General features: G+C 36.0%; 1 protein-coding gene across 5 annotated transcripts in view; it reads right to left on the minus strand.

Moving 5' to 3' along the window:
* Nucleotides 1-16,977, minus strand: part of KYAT1 (kynurenine aminotransferase 1) — a 63,566-nt gene that overhangs the window by 45,858 nt on the left and 731 nt on the right. The gene's annotated exons all lie outside the window — the stretch shown is intronic.

Raw genomic sequence — 16,977 nt, forward strand, 5'->3', positions numbered from 1 at the left:
ATAATGCATAAAGGGACTGATTTCCCAGATATCTGAAAGGGATAAAAGGCAGCAAACATAAAAAACAAAAAAACAAAAAAACCCCACAGACTTCATTGTTGAAAAAAGGTGATTAAAATATATGCCTAATTTTTCAGGTCTATAAACCCTATATTAGAAAAATCTATATGTATACTAAGTGTAATGTTGAAGAGGGGAATAGATAGACATTTGTAAAGCACTAAATATAATTCAGGAAAATACTGATTTCAAAGCTTTCTTCCAGCAAGATGTTTCCTGTGCATGTTTTGAGATCATACAAAATTCTTTGGAAGACATAAACAAGATCAACAATCCTCTAATTATCCATATCAAACATTTAGAATGTATTTGGGAAATGGTTCAGGATTCTTAATGATCTCAAGCTTCTCACTGAAACAGTGACCTTTACTCCCTTTTAATTTTTTTATAATTTTATAATTCTAAATTTAAGTATTACTCAATAAAGTGAGTATATTCATATAAATGGTAGGACAGAAAAGAAGGACTATATATGAAACCACAAATCTATCATGTGGCTTCTTTTCTTTTTAAGTAAGACATGTAACTTTCAAAGCTGTCCTGCTTGCCTATAATTCCTTCAGTGCCCATCTTTTGAATATCAATATAATTCTGGTAGTGCTGTCTGGATATGAGTCACGAAATATCACAGTCTCCAAAGAATGAAAGTTTCAGGTGACTCAAAGGACAATGGAAGGATATATGACAGGATAGCTTAAATGAAGAATTGTGCAAGAGAAAAATAATGACCTAAACAGAGTTATGACAAAAGAAAGAAAGTAGATCAGTCATGAAGTGAGAACAAGGGCTAACAAATGACCACACAAAATTCAATGACCCACATATCATGTTAAGAGATACAGAAGAAGGTATATTAGATAATTGATTTCCCTCTAGGCACTTTCATAGACAAAAATCATATAGAATGATCAAATATAAATGGGCTGCAATCAGCATTAGTGGGAGGAGTATTTGCACTGAGGAGCTCATAGATTCATCAAAGTATCTCTAAGTACCTAGAATAGGGCCTTACTAATGGATGTAAGCATCCAACGGATGTCCACTGAATTAAAGTGAACCAAGGACTTCTGGTTGCCAAGGTAGCAGAGTAAGCAATAAAACAGTGTAACTATATCATATTCATCTCCAAACAACCATAAAATAGTATTCTTAGATAAATCCAGAACAGTAGAACCAGTGAAAAGACGGGGAGAAACAATCTTTGAGCCTAAGAAACTTGGAAAATCAGGAAAATTGTTTCACTAGGGTAAAAGTGGAATGCAGTCCAGGAATACAAGTCAGCAGCAAGCCCCTCCTCAGCATACTATCAGAAGATCCTGAGTCCCAGTGAGGTAGAGCAGGCAAACACCCATATCAAGACGCCACAGGTGAATGGCATACTGCTTTGTGCTTCAACATAGCCTTTGGGCAAACGGGCAACCTGTAGTGGCCAGAACAATATGTACTTCACTGAAGAAACAGAAATAGCCCTGTGGCCTTGGCAAACCCCAGGCACCACCACTAGGACACTGGCTGAGCATCAAGTAAGCTGTCAGAGCTTTCTGCCTCCAACAGCACTAACCATCTTGCACCCCCTCAAGCACAGCATTAGACATGAGGATCCTTGTGAAGTTCAAGGTAACATCAGGGCAGCACCCCGTCTTCCTAACACAAGAAGCCTGAGACAGGCTGGTTATGCTGTTATGCTTACTAACTGTATTTACCTCCATCCTAGTTTTCCTCCTGTTTCTCTTTTCTCTCCTTTCACCCTTTTCCTCTTCACCAGTGTTTTGCTTCTATCTACACCTAACTCAGTCTGTCCTCCCTTCTGTCAGTGTTCCCCTTCCTCTTTTACTTAATCTTCTCCCCTCCTATTTCCTTGTTAAATAAGACAGATTTCTATTTTAACTGATTGTATATATTATTCTCTCTTTAAGCCAATACTAATGAGAATAAAGTTCAAATAATGCCCTTCATCCACCCTCCCATCTTTTCCACTGTAATAGATTATGGCCTGGTAGCAGAACTCAAATTTAGAAGAAAGGAAAAAAGCCAAAAGAGATGGCCTTCTGTGCCCATCTTTTGAATATCAGTATGCTTCAGGTAGTGCTGTCTGGCTATGAGTCATGAAATATGACCAAAAAAACACAAAAAAAACCAACTCAACAAAAAGAACCTGACTATAGAAAGTTATGGTGACAGGGAAGATGAGGACACAAACTCAGAAGAGGACAACAATGTCAAAACACTTAAGGGAAAACCACAAAGAAACATTTGAAGTGGTCTCAAATTCAGAAAGAACTCAGGGAAGAGCTCAAAAAGGAGTTTAAAAATCACATAAAAGAGATAGAAGAAAAATTGGGGAAAGAAATGAGAGTAATGCAAGAGAATTATGAAAAAAAAAAGTCAACCAATTGGAGAAAGAAAACAATTGCTTAAAAAGTAGAATTAGACAAATGGAAAAGGAGTTACAAAAATTCATTAAAGAAAACGACTCTTTAAAAAGTATAAATAGAACTAAATAGAAAAGAAAATACAAAAGCTAATCGAGGAAAGTAACTATTTAAAAGTTAGAATTGGGCAAATGATTCTCTAAAACATCAAGAATCAATCAACTAAATTTAAAAAAATGAAAAAATAAAAGAAAATGTAAAATTCTTCATTGGAAAAATCCAGGGGAGATAATGTCAGAATCTTTGGACTATCTGAAAGCTATAATTAAAAGGAGAACCTGAACAACTTCTTTCAAAAAATAATCAAGGCAAATGGCTTGACATCCTGGAAAAAGGTATTGAAAGAATCCAACAATCATCTCAGTAAAGAGATCAAAAAATAAAAGCTGCAAGTAACCTTATATCCACTGGAAATTAGTATGGCAGAAATTAGGCAAGGACCCACACTTAACACCACATACCAAGATAAGATCAAAATGGGTCCATGACCTAGGCATAAAGAACGAGATTATAAATAAATTAGAGGAACATAGGATAGTTTATCTCTCAGACTTGTGGAGGAGAAAGAAATTTGTGACCAAAGATGAACTAGAGACCATTACCAATCACAAAATAGAAAATTTTGATTATATCAAATTAAAAAGCCTTTGTACAAACAGAACGAATGCAAACAAGATTAGTAGGGAAGCAACAAACTGGGAAAACATTTTCACAGTTAAAGGTTCTGATAAAGGCCTCATTTCCAAAATATATAGAGAACTGACTCAAATTTATAAAAAATCAAGCCATTCTCCAATTGATAAATGGTCAAAGGATATGAACAGACAATTTTCAGATGAAGAAATTGAAACTATTACCACTCACATGAAAGAGTGTTCCAAATCACTATTGATCAGAGAAATGCAAATTAAGACAACTCTGAGATATCACTACACACCTGTCAGATTGGCTAAGATGACAGGAAAAAATAATGATGAATGTTGGAGGGGATACGGGAAAACGGGGACACTGATGCATTGTTGGTGGAATTGTGAACGAATCCAGCCATTCTGGAGAGCAATCTGGAATTATGCCCAAAAAGTTATCAAACTGTGCATACCCTTTGATCCAGCAGTGTTTCTATTGGGCTTATACCCCAAAGAGATACTAAAAAAGGGAAAGGGACCGGTATGTGCCAAAATGTTTGTAGCAGCCCTGTTTGTAGTGGCTAGAAACTGGAAAATGAATGGATGCCCATCAATTGGAGAATGGCTGGGTAAATTGTGGTATATGAATGTTATGGAATATTATTGCTCTGTAAGGAATGACCAGCAGGATGAATACAGAGAGGCTTGGAGAGACCTACATGGACTGATGCTAAGTGAGATGAGCAGAACCAGGAGATCATTATACACTTCGACAACGATATTGTATGAGGATGTATTCTGATGGAAGTGGATTTCTCTGACAAAGAGACTTAACTGAGTTTCATTGGATAAATGATGGACAGAAACAGCTACACCCAAAGAAGGAATACTGGGAAATGAATGTGAACTATTTGATTTTTGATTTTCTTCCCGAGTTATTTTTACCTTCTGAATTCAACTCTCCCTGTGCAGTAGGAGAACTGTTCGGTTCTGCAAATATGTATTGTATCTAGGATATACTGCTACATATTTAACATATATAGGACTGCTTGCCATCTTGGGGGGGGGGAGGAGGGAGGGAGGGGAAAAAACGAAACATAAGTGATTGCAAGGGATAATGCTGTGTAAAAATTATCCTGGCATGGATTCTGTCAATACAAAGTTATTATTAAATTAAAAAAAAAAAAAAAAGTAACCTTATATCCAAAATTCAGGACTATCACATCAAAGAAAAAATACTGTAAGTGACCAGAAAGAAGCAATTCATTAAAGAATAAAGATACATTAAGAGATTAGAAATCATGGAACATGATATTCCAGAAGGCAAAGGAGCTAGGACTACAACCAAGAATCATCTAACCAGAAAAATTAATCAACAGTCATTCAATGAAATAGAAAGATTTCAAATTTTCATAAAGAGAAAACCAGAATTTAAAAAATTTACCTTCAATATTAAGACCCATGAGAAGCATAAACAAATAAAAAGGGGAAATTCAATAAAGCTAAACTGTTTACATCCCTATATGGGAAGATGATACTTGTAATTCTTAGAACTTGGATCACTAATAGTACAGCTAGAAAGAATATAGATAGATAGAATGTATGGATATAAGGTGAATTTGAGGGAATGATATTAAAACAATTAAGGGATGAGAGAGGAATACACTGGGTATAGAAAGAAGGGAGAGGTAGAACAAGATACATTATTTCACATGAAGAGGCATGAAACATATATTACAGTGGAGAAAATGGGAGAGTAGATGAAGGAAATTTTTTGATTATTCTCATCAGTATTGGCTCAAAGAGGGACTAATATACACAAACAGTTAAAATAGAAAATGGATAAAGGATAGGAGCAGACAGTTTTCACATGAAGAAATCAAAGCTATCTGTAGTTATATGAAGAAGTGCTCTTTTAATCAGAGAAATGAAACTTAAAACAACTGAGCTACCACCTCACACTTATCAGATTGGCTAATATATTAGAAAAGAAAAAGATTAATGTAGAAGAGAATGTGAGAAAATTGGGACCCTAATGCATTGTTGGTGGAGTTGTGAACTGATCCCACCATTCTGGAAAGACATTTGGAACTATGTTCAAAGGACATCCAATCAGTCCTACCTTTTGAACTAGCAATACCATCACTGGGTTTATATCCTGAAGAGATCATAAAAAAAGGAAAAAGAACCTATATGTACAAAAATATTTATAGAAATCCTTTTTGTGATAGAAAAATATTAAATTGATGCCTATCAATTAGAGATGGTTGAACAAGCTGTATTATATTAATGTAATATTAGGATTGCTATTATTCCATAAGAAATGATGAACAGTCAGATTTCAGAAAAACCTGGAAAGACCTGTACAAACATTAGGTAAAAATGACCATTCCATCTTAAAGTTTGTGATAAGAAGAGAGGAAATCTGGGTAGCTGACACACATTCTAGATTTGGAGAAAGCAAGCTTCAGAGAATTCATAAAAAATTAGGTAGCATCCCAGATTAAAATGCTTCAAGCAAAAATCAGCTGAGGAGAAATATGAATTGTTCAAGAATGAAATTCTGAAAGTTGAAAAGAAAACAGTTCCTTTAAGGAAGAAACATAAGATTAGTCTGAAGAGACACAGGAAATTCATCAGCTATTTTAGATTTTTAAAAGAAATATACATTTAATGGGGAAAATGACCAACAGAAGCCTAGTTCTTTAAAAATGTACAATGTGTATTCTATCCATATGGGAGATTAGTTAACCTGCTTCAGCAAACATATAACAGAAAGGTCCTTTAGAGAACATGCAAGTATTCTAGCTTTCTAACACTTAGTCAATAGGGATGAAAAGCCTTTTATTTTGTTTCTGAGCCAGTATCTACAAATGACTTCAACAGAGGAATTTGATCTTTCTCTTTTCTTGATGGTTTTTGAATGAGGACGAAGATGAACTATTATAGGCCTCTGGGTAGAAGAAAGGTCTTGAGCCCTTCATGGTGCTGCTGTTTTTCTGTCTTTGGTGTATTTCATTCTTTCCCAGAATGTGTACAGGAGATGAAATAGGCTAGGTTATTATTACCTTATAAACTTGCCACAACCAAGTTTAGTGAGAAATGAGCCCAAAGATGTGACTTGTTTGACTTGTTTGACCCTATCCAGTAGTAAATTACTTTGGTCACAAAGACATTGAGCCTTGCAAGCAAGAGAGTTTGCTTTTCTATTGACTATAAGGAGCCCAAAAGTGAACTGTGTAAAAGCTGATATTAATTGGCTATCAATGACGTCGAAGAGCTAGGATCTAGTCAAAATTATACTAGAGTATAAATTACTGTTTAGATGTTATTAAGGAGGTAATAGTAACTGGATAATCAATAGTAGTGGTAGTGGGGACAGGATGGGGATTTGTGAATAGTAGCATTAGAAGAACCTCATAATCCTTTGAGTTAGTCCTGGAACCCTATAGCAGTGTGGGAAGGTAGCCAGATGCTCCCTGAAGGACTCAATATGTTAGTCAGTGTAAGTTGAGAAACTGAAATCAGAACCTGTATAAATGATAGCTATATATGTGTATGTGTGTTTATGTACATGTATATGTGTGTATAGATATGTGTATATGATCCTATAAAACTCTTAGGAAAGTTTAAGCTCATAATGAGCTTAAGTTGTCAAGGGAAGGGAAAGGCCATCAAAAGGTTTTTTTTTCCTGATTTGGAAAAAATGTTGGCAGTGGGATAAGAATTAGAGAATGAGATAGACCTTTTCTTCAGGCAGATGGAATAAGAATAGCTGAGAAAAGGTAGAGATGTCCAATCCTTATTTTATTTTTATTTTCTCTGCAAAAGAGAATGACCTTTATGCTGGAAGTGACAAGATAAAAATGACTAACAGGGAGTTGACATTCAAGATAAGTAAGTCAAGAAAGATAGAAACAGTACACCTTCAACTCAGGATGAATTTAAGTCACCTGACCCAGAAGAATCAAATCTTCTGGTGCTCAAACCAGGAACTGCTGAGTCACTCTTATTGATATGTAAAATCCCATGGAAAACAGGAGAGTTACACAAGAAATAAAAAGGGCCAAGTGTCCTATTAAAAAAAAAAAAAAAAGAATAGAAGAATCTCTAATTATAAACCAGACAGTTTGACTTGGATGACTTGGAAAATTGTAAATCATGTCATTAAAGAGCCAAACGAACTGAATCCCTAAAAAAGGGAAGCAGTGATTACAAAGAGGCAACATGGCTTCATCAAAAACAGGTTGTGCTAGAATAAGTTATCCCTTCCACATCATGGAAGTCAGGGGAATGGTGCCCCTGGGATCTGGGAAATTTGAGTAAAGATTTTTGGCCTTCCCTTCATGTAATGGGCCAGAACTCTGAACTTGAAACAAGAATGCTTACTAGGTACTAAGTGGAACTGATGAGACAATGGTTATCTAGTATAGCATGGTTCAGTATGATTAATTTAATCTTACAAGAAATAATGGTTTCCTAGTGACATAACTGATGTGGGAAAGATTCCTTTCTAGATTCCCACCCTCTCCTAGTTAATAATGTAAATTGCCCTTTAACTCACAAATCCTGGTCCCTTTGAATTCCAATAGAAGATCTGACCTGTTCCCAGCCCCACCCAGATCTGAGCCAACTTTGGGGCTATACCCAAAGCCCCTCGAGCTAAGTCTCCTATTATAAAAAGGCCACACTGGGAACCCCTCTTTGCAGAGATTCCAAACATGGCTACCATGTGAGGACCCTCTGTCCAGTGCCCTTCTTATCTCTACCTTTGCCTATATTTTAACTTCGCTTATCCAATAATAAACCTCTTTTATCAATCTAGCTCTCCGGGCCAATAAATGCTTTTATTGGGAACTCGCGCCGCTACTAGACCCCCTTGCGCTGAACCTGTACCCCAAACCTGCCCACTAGACCTTAATCCTAATTTCATTTAGGTACCCCAAAGCTAGACCTCAACAATAAGGATTAGTTTATACTCAGTGTGGAGCATATAAGCAGGGACTGAGAGACACAGAGGAGAAGCTTTCAGAGGGCAGAGAAGACAGTCGGAGCTCAAGCTCTGGGAACCAAGGACAGACATTCATTCAATCTTCAGTCAGGCCACTGGTAGCAGCCTCTCCTCCAGCATTTCTCCACTGAGACAAGACTGGTCTGAAAGGCTCTCCAGAAAGCTGCCCAGCCCCAGGAAGGAGATAATAAAGAATCTGGACTATAAGAAAGCTAACTGGGCCCTAGGCAAGGAGACAAGATTTTAAAGGAGACAATAAAGGATTTGGGCTTTAACACCTGGCTGTTCTTGTGATTACTGAACTGAAAAGAAGGCTGCCCAGAGACCTTAAGAAAACCAAAGAACATTACACATTCATATTAAAGAAGAAGTTAATTTTTTTCTTTTCCTCTTATGGGGTGTTTATAGTACTATAATATAAAATTTAGATTGTTATATCATACATATATTTTATACATTTTTGAGTTTCTAAACTTTTTCTTTATCATCTGCTGGCCTTCCTGTGTCATCTGCAGCTTCTGCAAAACTCCCTCAAAAATCCCATATAATTTCCTGTCAGTCCTTAATATCTCAAAACTGCAAAATCACAATGTAGAAGAGATAACTAGGATTTATTTCTTTCCTTTATAGGATTACCAAACATGATGAAAGGAATGCTTTGGATATTATTTACCTAGATTTTTATATAGTTTTGACAAAGTATCTCACATGATTCTTTTTTTTTTTTTTTTGGTGGAGGCAATTAGGGCTAAGTGACTTGCCCAGGGTCACACAGCTAGGAAGTGTTAAGTGTCTGAGACTAGATTTGAACTTCCTGATTTCAATGCTGGCACTCTATCCACTACACTACCTAGCTGCCCCTCTCACATGATTCTTACAGAGAAGACAGATTTGGATTAGATGATGATGCAATCAGGATTCAGGATTAATTAAATGGCAATACTGATTTTTGTCAATATCATTGTCATTGGAATTTATATTGCTTCCACTGTGTGAAGCACTTTGCAAATATTTTATTTGATCTTCACTGTAACTCTGAGAGGCAGGTGCTATTATCACCCCCATTTTACAGTTGGGAAAACTAAGAGAGGCAGAGATTAAGTGCCTTACTAGGAACACATTAGAGATCTGAGGTCTGATCTCAGGTCTTCCTGATTTCTGGTCTAGAGCTCTATGCACTAGACTACCTAGCTAGGAGGTCTATCTGTCTCTACCCAGAAGGTCTCTAGTGGAGAACCCAGAGATCAATATTGGTCCTTTGAGGTTTAACATTTTTGTCAGTGACTTAGATAAAAGATCAGGATGGTATACTTACCAGATCTGCTGAAAAAAACAAAGCTAGGAGGGATAACTAACACATGGGTGATAGAATCAGAATCAAACTAGATCCTGAGAGGCTAATGAGGAAATTCAGTAGGTCTAAATGGAAAGTGTTGTGCTGGGGTACAAATATATCAACTTCATGCATATAAGATGAGGGCTGCATGAATGGACAAAGATCTGAGAGTTTTATTGCAAGCTAGATGGCACAGCAGATAGAATACCAGGCCTTGAGAAGGCAAGACTCCCCTTCCATAGTTCAGATCTGGCCTCAGACACTTATTAGCTGTGTGATCCTGGACAAGTCAACTAACTCTGCCTCAGTTTCCTCATCCCTAAAATGAGTTTGAGAAGGAAATGGCAAAAAATACTACAGTATCTTTGCCAAGAAAACCATAAATGGGGTCACAAAGAGTTGGACACGATTGAAAAATGACTGATCAACAACAGCAAGCTCAATAGAAATCAAATTCTGTACTACACTCTGGAAGTCAAAAAAATTAACAGAATCTTGAGTTACATTTTCCAGGAACAGAAGTCCTAATCCCAGTATGTTCTGTCTTCTTCAACCCCTATCTGGAGTATTGTGTTCTGTTATGGATACAAGAAGGTCATTGATAAGCTAGAAAATATACTGGGGAAGACAAACCAGGATGGTATAGGACCTAGAATCCATGCATGATCAATTTGACAATTTGAGGATGATTAGCCTAAAGGAAAAAAGACTTGTGGAGCACATGACTGTCTTCAAGGGCTGTTTCAGGGAGAAGGGATTAGCTGTGTTCTGTTTGGCCAAAGGGAGGAATCAGAGCAAGGAGTAGATGATGCAAAGAGGGGAACTGAGGCTTACTGTCTAATAATGAAAGTTGTTCAAAAGTAGTTGGGGCTGCCTATTCAGGGTGCAGGTTTCCCCTCTTTGACCACTTGTCAGGTATGGGAAGGAGAGGAGAGGATTTCTTCTCTGCACAAATTGCACTAGATAACAACTAAGGTCCCTTCTCACTCTCCAGTTTTCTGATTGGTGTCTAATGCTTAAGGATTAGGAGGAATGGGCTGGGAAAGCCACAGATGGCCATGATTATTACAGGAAAAAGATGTTTTTCCTGACATGCCTTTCCTCTGAGCTCGGTCAGCATAGTCTTTTGACCATGATAACATTTCCTTCCTCTAGCTTCCTCCAGCTGATTATTCAGTTTATAGTCCTTGTTACATTACATGCATGTCCCTGTTACAATAACAAAAATCCCTTATACAAAATCCCTGAATTCATTCATTTGTTTGTTTATTCATTCATTCAACAAATATCAAATGCCCCCATGATATATGTTATGGGCCACCATGCTAGGTGAACAATGTACTAAAGATGAATAAAATATAGTCTCTGCCCTCAAAAAGCTTACAATCTAGTGAGAGAACCTAAGCACAGATGACTGAAACACAAGGCAAAATCTAAGGACAGAGGAACAAAATGTTGGGATTTAGAGAGACGGCTGGTTGTGGGGGGGAGAGGAGGGAAAGGGCAGAATTTCAACAGGCAATGATTTGAGGGAGGGACAAAGCATTCTAGACCTAGGGAACAAAAAGAATGAACTATAGGCATGAGGTTGGAAGATTCCAGGTATGTACAAGTGATGGTGAGTAAGATCCATTTGAGTAACAGGAGATCTGATTGAAAAAGTAAATTTGAACCAGACAGAACCAGAGGTCTTTGAATGCCATGTTAAGGAGTTTGGACTTTATCCTATAGACAGTGGGACTTTCTGAGTAGAGTTGTGAAGATGAATCCCAATGTTCTATGCAAGTTACACTGGAAAGGGATCAATGAGTTACAAGGCGATTGTTGCACAGGTAAGAGATAAAGGCTTTGATAATATAAAATCCTTGAAGATTTACAAAGAACTCAGACAGCTAATGAATGCCAAAGGCAAGAGTTCAACTTCAGGATTCTTGAGACTAGAACTTTTTTTGCCTCATAAACTGGGGTGTCAGTTGTAGGATTGGAAAAGAATAGACAGATAGATAGGAGAGACAGAGACAGGATGAAAACAATTCTACCAGCATTCATACACTATTTTGATCAAAGCAAGAAGGCAAGAAGTAATGTGGTGGAGTGGAAGGGTACGTATCCACTTTATCCACTTTAAAGTGCTGGGTCTCGTGACTGGAAGACCCATCTTCCTGAGTTCAAATATGGCTTCAGATACTTGTTGGCTATATGACTCTGGACAAGTCTCTTCACTGTCTGCCTCAGTTTCTTCATCTGTAAAATGAGCCAGGGAAGGAAATAGCAAACTACTCCAGTGTCTTTGCCAAGAAAATGCCAAAGAAGTGTCAGTCATGACTGAAAAATAACTAAAAACAAAATAGTGGCAGGATAGTTGGCATTGGGGTTAGATGGATATGGACCAAGTTCTGTCACAGTCACAGACAATGTATTTGAGAAACATCTAACAAAACAAATAAAAATGCAATAAAATACAATGTCAATGTTTTCTAAGTCAATATGTCTTTTCTTCCTATCTCCAGTCCTGAACACTTAGTACTACTTAATGACCCCCAATTTCTATTTTAATTTGATATTCTAGGTAACTCTCTAAAAAGACTATAAAATACAGAGAAGGTATGTTTGGAGAATTATACACGTTTAAGATCAGATTGCTTGCCATCTTGGGAAGGGGATAGGAAAGGAGGGGCTAGAGAGGGACAAAAATTAGGAACACAAAATTTGGCAAAGATGAATGTTGAAAACTATCTTTGCATGTATATGGAAAAATAAAATACTATAATTAAAAATTAAGATACAGAAAAGGTTCAGATCTACCTATCGGGGAAGTCCTCACATAGAGTTTCCTAAATCAAAATCATAGATCTGGTTAAAAAAAAAAAATGTGAGGCACTGAAAATACAAAAACAAAACAGCAAAACAAAAAAGATTTTGCCTTTAATGAATTACATGCTAATGAGTAAGTCAAATTGTTTAAAACAAGAGCCACTCACTGGACACAACAAAGTGTCTCCCAGGTTGTTGTTTTTTCCTATAAAAATCTTCTCCCAGTCCTAGCAAATTACTTTTATGACACAAATATGATGTTGATACCTAAAACAGAAAAAGAAAACTATAGACCAATTTCTCTAATGAATATTAATGCAAAAAATTTAAATTAAATACTAGAAAGATTACAGTAATATGTCACAAAGATCAGGTAAAATTGAACTTATTTTATTCTGACACCATTTCCAATACTCTTTCTACATACTGTGGATACTTTAAATAAATAAATCTTGTTCGAGGTACTTTGAGATAATGATTATAATAATTTGTTATTTGATAAACATAAAGATCCCACTTTTTGTAACAAGAACTAAATATTTGGCAAAATTTGCTGGAAAAACCAAATAATAGTTTGGTAAAATCTAGGTATAGACCAACAACTCACAGTATAAATCAAAATAAGGTCAAAATGGATAAATGATTTAGACATAAGAAGTGATAACATAAGCATAGAATAGCAATAGAATAGATCTGTAAAGGATAAGGGAAGAATTTATGACCAAACAAGAGATTGACGGCATTACAAGATATAAAAGGAATAATTTCAATTATATTCAATTAGGTTCTATACAAAAAAAAATCAAATGCAGCCAAAAATCAGAAGAAAAGCAGAAAACTGAAGGAAATGTTAATAAATTTCTTTGGTAAAGGCCTCATTTCTCAAATACATAGAGAACAGAGTCAATTTTCTAAAAATATATTGGTAAATGTTCAAAGGATATCAATAAGCATTGTTTAGATGACTAATCAAAGCTATCTATAACTATCTGAAAAAATACTTTAAATCATTATTGATTAGAGAAATACAAATTAAAATAATGCTCAGGTACCACTTCACACCTATATAAGATTGGAGAATATAAGAGAAAAGGAAAATTACAAATGTTGGAGGGAATGTGTGAAAATTGGGACACAAATGCACTGTTAGGGGAGGTGTGAGCTGATCTAACCATTCTGAAAAACAATTTGGAACTACTTCCAAAAAGCTATAAAATTGTGCATACCTTTTGACCCAGCAATAATACTTGTAAGTCTGTATGACAAAGAGATTTTTTTTTTTAGTGGAAAAGGACCTATATGTACAAAAATATTTATAGCAGTTATTTTTGTGGTAGGAAAGAATTGGAAATTCAGAGGATGCCCATCAATTTGGAAATAGTTGAACAAATTGTGGTATACGATTGTGATGTAATACTATTGTGCTATATGATGAGCAGAATGCTTTTAGAAAAAGATATAAATTGATGCAAAGTGAAGTGAGCAGAACCAAGAGAACATTGTATATAGTAACAGTAGATTGTATGATGATCAACTATGAATAACTTAGCTATTCTCAGCAATACAAAGCAATACTAAGACAATTCCTAGGGACTTATAAAAAATGCTTTCTACTTCTAGAGAAAAAAACTGATGGCATCTGAATGCAGATCAAAATATTTTACTTTTTCCATGCATTTTTAGGGATCTGTCTAATACAATATGACTTAATATAGAGATGGTTTGCATGATTGCACATGTATAACCTGTATCAAATTGCTTGCTCTTTTAAAGAGGGGTAAGAAGTGGGAGGGAAGCAGGGAATTTAGAACCCAAAACTTTTAAAAATAAATGTTAAAAATTGTTTTTTCATGGAATTGGGGGAAAATTTCTTTAAAATCTCCTTCCTGGGCTAAAATATCCCCAATTCCAACAGTTGCTTTTCATATTACATAGTTTTGAATCCTTTCATCATTCTGCTTGCTTTCCTCCAGGAAAGAGCCAGGTACTCAATGCTTAAGAATCAGCTTTCAATCTTATGTATTACATAATTCTATATCTTTTGCAGACCTGAGCACATTTAATAAACTTTAAAGACATTAATTCGTCAGCAAGTGAAATATTTGTTGATTAAGAGATTAAATGTAGAGGAAGAGCACAGTGACATTACAGATTAGTTGAACAATCAGTCACCTGTAAATAACTCCTTTAGGTTTCAGAAAGAAAAGAGTCAAATTAAGTAACTCCAGAAGCCAAGAGGTGAAATGTAAGCACTCGTATAAGTATTCCAAGGGAAAAATTAGGTCTTCCGGGCAAAAGAGTGATGCTGTAGAAGAGATAGTGTTTACCCTCAGGTGTGAGAATAACACTTTTCCTGGAATGATAATGGAAGTTAAATCATTTATAAATATTTCCCCAAGGAGGACTAGGGAATTAAAGTATGAACCATCGGATATTAAAATTGGAAAGGGACTTAAAAGACAGATTTTCTAGTGTATTCACCCCTCATTTTATGGGAATGGAGGCAGAGAGGATTGTGTTAGACAGCTAGAGAAAATGCCGAGACATTCAAATCTAATTCCCCCTTCCATACCATAGACATCTTCTAATCAAATACTGATAAAATTTAAAATTCATTAGAATCTAGAATCTAGATATTCTTCTACTAATTCAAATGCACATACCACATAGTAATTAGGCAAATTCTGGACATCAGAAATGTAGAATCTTTAGTAAAAAAGAATTATTAGGTGAGACTCAAATCTTTTGTTGTTACTCTAAGTCCCAGCAGAGGGACACCTGTGTGTTTATCTCTCTTTTTTTCTCTGCCTCTCTCTTCCCTCTTGCTCTCTACTGGGACTGGGATTCTGAATCAACAAAGCTCTGAGAACAGGAATTAAAGTAAAATATCTACAGTAGGCTAGTTATCTGTCAACTCCAGAAAGATAATCACCAAAGAAAAATTCAAATGGCATCTGGGTATAGTGGGATGAAAGCCGGACTTAAATCTAGAAGGAATATGGGGAATAATTCTGCTTTTACTCTTAATAGATCTTACTAGACAATAACTAGCATTTATGTAGCTCTTTAAGATTTGCAAAGGGCTTTACAAATATTATTTCACTGCATCCTCACAACAAACCTGCAAGGTAGGTGCCACTATAAGCTTCGATTTTACAGATGAGCAAATCGAGGCAGATTAAGTAACTTGCCCAGGGTTACACAGTTAGTAAGGGGTTTAGGCAGGATTTGAAGTCAAATTTTCCAAGTTTTCTTTCTTTCTTTCTTTTTTTAATATTATGTTCTTATTTGAGATTTATTTTTATTTTTTTAAATATTCTTTTATTTTTATTTTTAAATTTTGAACTCTAATTTCTCTCCCTCTCTCCACTTCAGGCAAGCAATATGAGACTTGTTATATATGTGAAGTCATGTGAAGCATTAATAAGAAAACTAAAGAGCTTCAGTTTCCTCATCCAGAAAATTGGGATAAAACTGTTGTAATAGCTACATTACATCTGGTTGTTGTGAGGCTTAGGTAAAATAATATAAAATGTTTTTAAACCTTAAAGTACTATGTAAATGTCAAGCTATTGAAACATTTCTAGTAGAATATATATTTCTTGAGGGCAAGGACTAATTTGTTTGTATTCTTAGAACTTAGAACATAGTAGTACTTAATAAATGTTTGCTAAACTTAATGAAATAGATCAGCAATATTCTACAGGGATAGATCAGCAATGTTCTACAGGGATTCCAAGCTGCTACTGGTGGTGGATTGCAAGAGGATCTTCATATATCATTCAAAAATCTATGTATCCATAGAATATTTATGAAATATTCATGAAATATGAAAATAATGTAGGTTAAATATAAAAAGGAACCTTATTAGTTATTAAGGCCAGCAACCACTTTAACCTTGAGGGTAGTTAGAGAGACAGAAATTTTAAGGTATAAACAGGAGAACCACAATGATTTTGCTAAGCTTCAGTTTCCTTAGCTGTAAAATGGAGATGAAAATTCATTTATGATTTATTCAAAGGGGATGATCAGGAAAGGTCTGGGTAGGAGACAGACTTGAATTCTGAAGGAACATGCTCAGGCCTGGCTTTAGGAATATCACTTTGGCAGTGAGGATGCAGCATGGTTTGGAGAAGAGAGAGACATGAGGGGTTGAATTGCAATAGTTCAAGACAGTGAGACTGAAGAATTGTGACTTTGGAGGAATGAATATGAGATATTGTCTAGAGGAGAATCAACAGGCTCTTGCAAGTGACGGCTAGGGGGAGTGAATCAAAGAGGAATTAGTAACTGGTGGGATAGTGGATCCTACAGAAAATCCATCCTGATTCCTTCAAATTCCTCATGATTCTCCCACCCTATTCCCTCTTTATTGTTATTTAGCCGAATCTGACTTCACGATCCCATTTGGGGTTTTCTTGGTGAAGATCCTGGAGTGGTTTGACATTTCCTTCTCCAGTTCATTTTACAGATGAGGAAACCGAGGCAGACAGGGCTAAGTGACTTGCCCAGGGTCACACAGCTAGTGGGTCTGAGGTCATATTTGAGCTCATGTTTCCTTATTCCAGGCCCAGCATTCTATCTTCCGAGTTGCATTTACCACAAACAGGAGCTGCTAAGTGATGCAGCACTCAGAGCACTAGACCTTGACTCAGAAAGACATAAATACAAATCCTTCCTCGGATACAATTTACTTAT

Source organism: Antechinus flavipes, chromosome 2 (genome assembly GCF_016432865.1).
Source record: "Antechinus flavipes isolate AdamAnt ecotype Samford, QLD, Australia chromosome 2, AdamAnt_v2, whole genome shotgun sequence".
NCBI lineage: Eukaryota > Metazoa > Chordata > Mammalia > Dasyuromorphia > Dasyuridae > Antechinus > Antechinus flavipes.